Raw genomic sequence first — 6,709 nt, forward strand, 5'->3', positions numbered from 1 at the left:
CATATGCAAGGAAGCGGAAAGAAACAATAGCAATCTCGACGTAACGAGAGGTAATTTAGTAACATGAAAATTTCTACCACCATATTTTCCTCTCTCATAATAATTACATGTAGGATCATAAGAAAATTCAACAAATATCTATCACATAAAATATTTTCACCATGATCCACATGCATGAAAAGTTGACACTCTTCCAAAATAGTGGGATTAACATTAACTAAAGTCATGACCTCTCCAAACCCACTTTCAATATTATTGCAAACATTATAATTAATATCATATTCATCATGGGGCTTAAAATAAATTTTCAAGATCAAAAGAAGAATCACCCCAATCATGATCATTGCAACAAGTAGTAGACATAGCAAAACTAGCATCCCCATGCTTAGGGTTTTGCATATTACAAGCACAATTGACATTAATAGAATTTATACTATCATCATTGCAATCATGCTTTCTATTCAAAGATCCATCGTGAATCACTCCATAAAGTAATTCATCACAATTTTCAGATTCACGAATTTCAAGCAAAACTTCATAAAGATAATCTAGTGCACAAAACTCACTAGCAATTGGTTCATCATAATTGGATCTCTTAAAAAGATTAGCAAGTGGATGAGGATCCATAGATCTTAGGTTCTATGTTTAGCAATAAATAAACAACTATTCCAACCAAACAAGCAAACGAGCCAAGTAAGACATCAAAGCAAATGGAAAGACGAACAGAAGAAGGGTGAATAAAACGGCAAGGGTGAAGTGGGGGAGAGGAAAACGAGAGGAAAATGGCAAATAATGTAATGCGAGGGATAAGAGTTTGTGATGGGTACTTGGTATGTCTTGACTTGTGCGTAGACTCCGGCAACGGTGCCATAAATGGCTTGTTGTCAGGGGTCAAATCTTGATTTGACTTGGCGCGAATCTCCCCGGCAACGGCGCTAGAAATCCTTCTTGCTACCTCTTGAGCACTGCGTTGGTTTCCTTTGAAGAGGAAAGGGTGATGCAGTAAAGTAGCGTAAGTATTTCCCTCAGTTTTTGAGAACCAAGGTATCAATCAAGTAGGAGATCACGCTCAAGTCCCACGCACCTACACAAACAAATAAGAACCTCACAACCAACGCGGTCACTTACGAGAGTGAGATTTGAAAGATATGATAATATAATATTTTTGGTATTTTTATGATAAAGATAAATAAAGATACAAAGTAAAATAAACGGCAATAGAAATAGCTAAGTATTGGAAGATTAATATGATGGAAGATAGACCGGGGGCCATAGGTTTCACTAGTGGCTTCTCTCAAGAGCATAAGTATTACGGTGGGTAAACGAATTACTGTCGAGCAATTGATAGAATTGAGTATAGTTATGAGAATATCTAGGTATGTGATACGTCTCCAACGTATCTATAATTTTTGATTGCTCCATGCTATATTATCTACTGTTTTGGACATTATTGGGCTTTATTATCCACTTTTATATTATTTTTGGGACTAACCTATTAATCGGAGGCCCAGCCCAGAATTGCTGTTTTTTGCCTCTTTTAGGGTTTTGAAGAAAAGGAATATCAAACGGAGTCCAAACGGAATGAAACCTTCGGGAACGTGATTTCTCAACGAACAAAACCTGGGAGACTTGGACCCTACGTCAAGAAAGAAAAGAGGAGGCCACGAGGTAGGGGGGGCGTGCCTACCCCCCCAGGCACGCCCTCCACCCTCGTGGGCCCCCTGTTGCTCCACCGACGTACTCCTTCCTCCTATATATATCCACGTACCCCCAAACGATCAGACACGAAGCCAAAACCCTAATTCCACCGCCGTAACTTTCTGTATCCACGAGATCCCATCTTGGGGCCTATGCCGGAGCTCCGCCGGAGGGGGCATCGATCACGGAGGGCTTCTACATCAACACCATAGCCCCTCTGATGAAGTGTGAGTAGTTTACCTCAGACCTATGGGTCCATAGTTAGTAGCTAGATGGCTTCTTCTCTCTTTTTGGATCTCAATACAACATTCTCCCCCTCTCTTGTGGAGAACTATTCGATGTAATCTTCTTTTTGCGGTGTGTTTGTTGAGACCGATGAATTATGGGTTTATGATCAAGTCTATCTATGAATAATATTTGAATCTTCTCTGAATTCTTTTATGTATGATTGGTTATCTTTGCAAGTTTCTTCGAATTATCAGTTTGGTTTGGCCTACTAGATTGATCTTTCTTGCAATGGGAGAAGTGCTTAGCTTTGGGTTCAATCTTGCGGTGTCCTTTCCCGGTGACAGTAAGGGCAGCAAGGCACGTATTGTATTGTTGCCATCGAGGATAACAAGATGGGGTTTTCTTCATATTGCATGAGTCTATCCCTCTACATCATGTCATCTTGCTTAAGGCGTTACTCTATTTTTAACTTAATACTCTAGATGCATGTTGGATAGCGGTCGATGAGTGGAGTAATAGTAGTAGATGCAGGCAGGAGTCGGTCTACTTGTCTCGGACGTGATGCCTATATACATGATCATACCTAGATATTCTCATAACTATGCTCAATTCTGTCAATTGCTCAACAGTAATTTGTTCACTCATCGTAGAATACTTATGCTCTCGAGAGAAGCCACTAGTGAAACATATGGCCCCGGGGTCTATCTTTATCATATTGATCTCCTACTACTTAGTTATTTACTTTGCTATTTACTTTGCCTTTATTTTACTTTGCATCTTTTATCACAAAAACACCAAAAATATTATCTTATCATATCTATCAGATCTCACTCTCGTAAGTGGCCTTATAGGGATTGACAACCCCTATTTGCGGTGGTTGCAAGGATTTATTTGTTCTGTGCAGGTACGAGGGACTCACGCATAGCCTCCTACTGGATTGATACCTTGGTTCTCAAAAACTGAGGGAAATACTTACGCTACTTTGCTGCATCATCCCTTCCTCTTCGGGGAAAACCAACGCAGTGCTCAAGAGGTAGCAAGAAGGATTTCTGGAGCCGTTGCCGGGGAGGTCTACGCAAAAGTCAACATACCAAGTACCCATCACATACCCTTATCTCCCGCATTACATTATTTGCCATTTGCCTCTCGTTTTCCTTTCCCCCCACTTCACCCTTGCCGTTTTATTCGCCCTCTCTCTCTCTCTCCTTCCTCCCTCTCTATTTGCCTCTTTTTGCCCGCTTGCTTTCTATTTGCTTGTGTGTTAGTTTGCTTGCTTGTCACGATGGCTCAAGATAATGGTAAATTGTGTGACTTCGCCAATACCAACAACAATGATTTTATTAGCACTCCGATTGCTCCTCTTACCGATGCTGAATCTTGTGAAATTAATACTGCTTTGCTGAATCTTGTCATGAAAGATCCGTTTTCCGGCCTTCCTAGCAAATATGCCGCTACCCATCTAATTAGCTTCGTTGATTTGTGTGACATGCAAAAGAAGAAAGATGTGGATAATGGTATTGTTAAATTGATGCTATTTCCTTTTTCGCTTAGAGATCATGCTAAAGCTTGGTTTTCGTCTTTGCCTGAAAAAGTATTGATTCATGGAACAAGTGCAAAGATGCTTTTATCTCTAAGTATTTTCGTCCCACTAAGATCATCTCTCTTAGAAACTATATTATGAATTTTAAGCAACTTGATCATGAACATGTTGCACAAGCTTGGGAGAGAATGAAATTAATGATACGTAATTGCCCTACTCATGGTTTAAATTTGTGGATGATTGTACAAATTTTTTATGCCGGATTGAATTTTGCTTCTAGAAATCTTTTAGATTCGGCCGCGGGAGGCACTTTTATGGAAATCACTTTAGGAGAAGCTACTAAACTCCTAGATAATATTATGGTTAATTATTCTCAATGGCATACTGAAAGATCTACTAATAAAAAGGTGCATGCGATAGAAGAAATTAATGTTTTGAGTGGGAAGATGGATGAACTTATGAAATTATTTGCTAATAAGAGTGTTTCTTCTGATCCTAATGATATGCCCTTGTCTACTTTGACTGATAATAATAATGAATCTATGGATGTGAATTTTTTTGGTAGGAACAATTTTGGTAACAACGCGTATAGAGGAAATTTCAACTCTAGGCCTTATCCTAGTAATCCCTCTAATAATTATAGTAATTCCTACAACAATTCTTATGGAAATTATAATAAGATTCCCTCTGATTTTTAATATAATATTAAAGAATTTATTACTTCGCAAAAGAATTTTAATGCTATGATTGAAGAAAAATTGGTTAAGATTGATGATTTGGCTAGGAACATTGATAGAATTGCTCTTGATGTTGATTCTTTGAAACTTAAATCTATTCCACCTAAGCATGATATCAATGAGTCTCTCAAAGCCATGAGAATTTCCATTGATGAGTGAAAAGAAAGAACCGCTAGGATGCGTGCTAAGAAAGATGCCTTTATAAGAGCGTGTTCTTCTAGTTGCTATGAAAATAAAGATGAAGATCTAAAAGTTATTGATGTGTCCCCTATTAAATATTTGTTTTGCAATATGAATCTTGATAATGATGGGACCGAATATGATCCACCTTTACCTAGAAGGCGTTCCAAGAATTCAGAATTTGTTGATCTTGATGCTAAATTTGATAAAAGTGGGATTGAAGAAATTAAAACCCTAGATGTTGCTAAACCCACTATTATGGATTTCAAGGAATTTAACTATGAAAATTGCTCTTTGATTGATTGTATTTCCTTGTTGCAATCCGTGCTAAATTCTCCTCATGCTTATAGTCAAAATAAAGCATTTACTAAACATATCGTTGATGCCTTGATGCAATCTTATGAAGAAAAACTTGAATTGGAAGTTTCTATCCCTAGAAAACTTTATGATGAGTGGGAACCAACTATTAAAATTAAAATTAAAGATCATTAATGCTATGCTTTATGTGATTTGGGTGCTAGTGTTTCCACGATTCCAAAGACTTTGTGTGATTTGTTAGGTTTCCGTGATTTTGATGATTGCTCTCTAAACTTGCACCTTGCGGATTCCACTATTAAGAAACCTATGGGAAGAATTAATGATGTTCTTATTGTTGAAAATAGGAATTATGTGCTGGTATATTTTTTTATTCTTGACATAGATTGCAATCCTTCATGTCCTATTATTCTTGGTAGACCTTTCCTTAGAACGATTGGTGCAATTATTGATATGAAGGAAGGAAATATTAGATTCCAATTTACATTAAGGAAAGGCATGGAACACTTTCCTAGAAATAAAATTAAATTACCTTATGAATCTATTATGAGAGTCACTTATGGATTGCCTACCAAAGATGGCAATACCTAGATCTATTCTTGCTTGTTATGCCTAGCTAGGGGCGTTAAACGATAGCGCTTGTTGGGAGGCAACCTAATTTTATTTTTATTCCTTGCTTTTTGCCCCTGTTTCGTAATAAATAATTTATCTAGCCTCTGTTTTGGTTGTGTTTTTTGTGTTTAATTAGTGTTTGTGCCAAGTAGAACCGTTGGGAAGACTTGGGGAAAGTCTTGTTGAACTTGCTGTAAAAAACATAAACTTTAGCGCTCATGAGAACTACTGCCATTTTTATTTGGAAAGTGCTATTTAGTTAATTATTTTTGCAGATGATTAATAGATAAATTCTTCATGTCCAGAAATTTATTTTAGAATTTTTGGGGTTCCAGATCTTGCGCTAGCTACAAATTACTACAGACTGTTCTGTTTTTGACAGATTCTGTTTTTCATTTGTTGTTTGCTTATTTTGATGAATCTATGGCTAGTAAAATAGTTTATAAACCATAGAGAAGTTCTAATACAGTAGGTATAACACCAATATAAATAAAGAATGAGTTCATTACAGTACCTTGAAGTGGTCTTTTATTTTCTTTCGCTAACGGAGCTCACGAGATTTTCTACTTTAAGTTTTGTGTTGTGAAGTTTTCAAGTTTTGGGTAAAGATTTGATGGATTATGGAACAAGGAGTGGCAAGAGACTAAGCTTGGGGATGCCCATGGCACCCCCAAGATAATCTAAGGACACCTAAAAGCCAAAGCTTGGGGATGCCCCGGAAGGCATCCCCTCTTTCGTCTACTTCTATCGGTAACTTTACTTGGAGCTATATTTTTATTCGCCACATGATATGTGTTTTGCTTGGAGTGTCTTGTATTATTTGAGTCTTTATTTGTTAGTTTACCACAATAATCCTTGCTGTACACACCTTTTGAGAGAGCCATACATGATTTAGAATTTGTTAGAATACTCTATGTGCTTCGCTTATATCTTTTGAGTTATATAGTTTTTCTCTGGTACTTCACTTATATCTTTTAGAGCACGGTGGTGGATTTGTTTTATAGAAACTATTGATCTCTCATGCTTCAATTAGATTATTTTGAGAGCCTTAAATAGCATGGTAATTTGCTTAAAATCCTAATATGCTTGGTACACAAGATTAATAATAAAACTTTCTTGTGAGTGTGTTGAATACTATGATAAGTTTGATACTTGATAATTGTTTTGAGATATAAAGATGCTGATATTAAAGTTGTGCTAGTTGAGTAGTTGTGAATTTGAGAAATACTTGTGTTGAAGTTTGTGATTCTCGTAGCATGCACGTATGGTGAACCGTTATGTGATGAAGTCGGTGCATGATTTATTTTTTGATTGCCTTCCTTACGAGTGGCGGTCGGGGACGAGCAATGGTCTTTTCCTACCAATCTATCCCCCTAGGAGCATGCGTGTAATACTTTGC

The sequence above is a fragment of the Triticum urartu genome, chromosome 6A (assembly GCF_056163025.1).
Source record: "Triticum urartu cultivar PI428250 chromosome 6A, HENAU_Tu73, whole genome shotgun sequence".
NCBI lineage: Eukaryota > Viridiplantae > Streptophyta > Magnoliopsida > Poales > Poaceae > Triticum > Triticum urartu.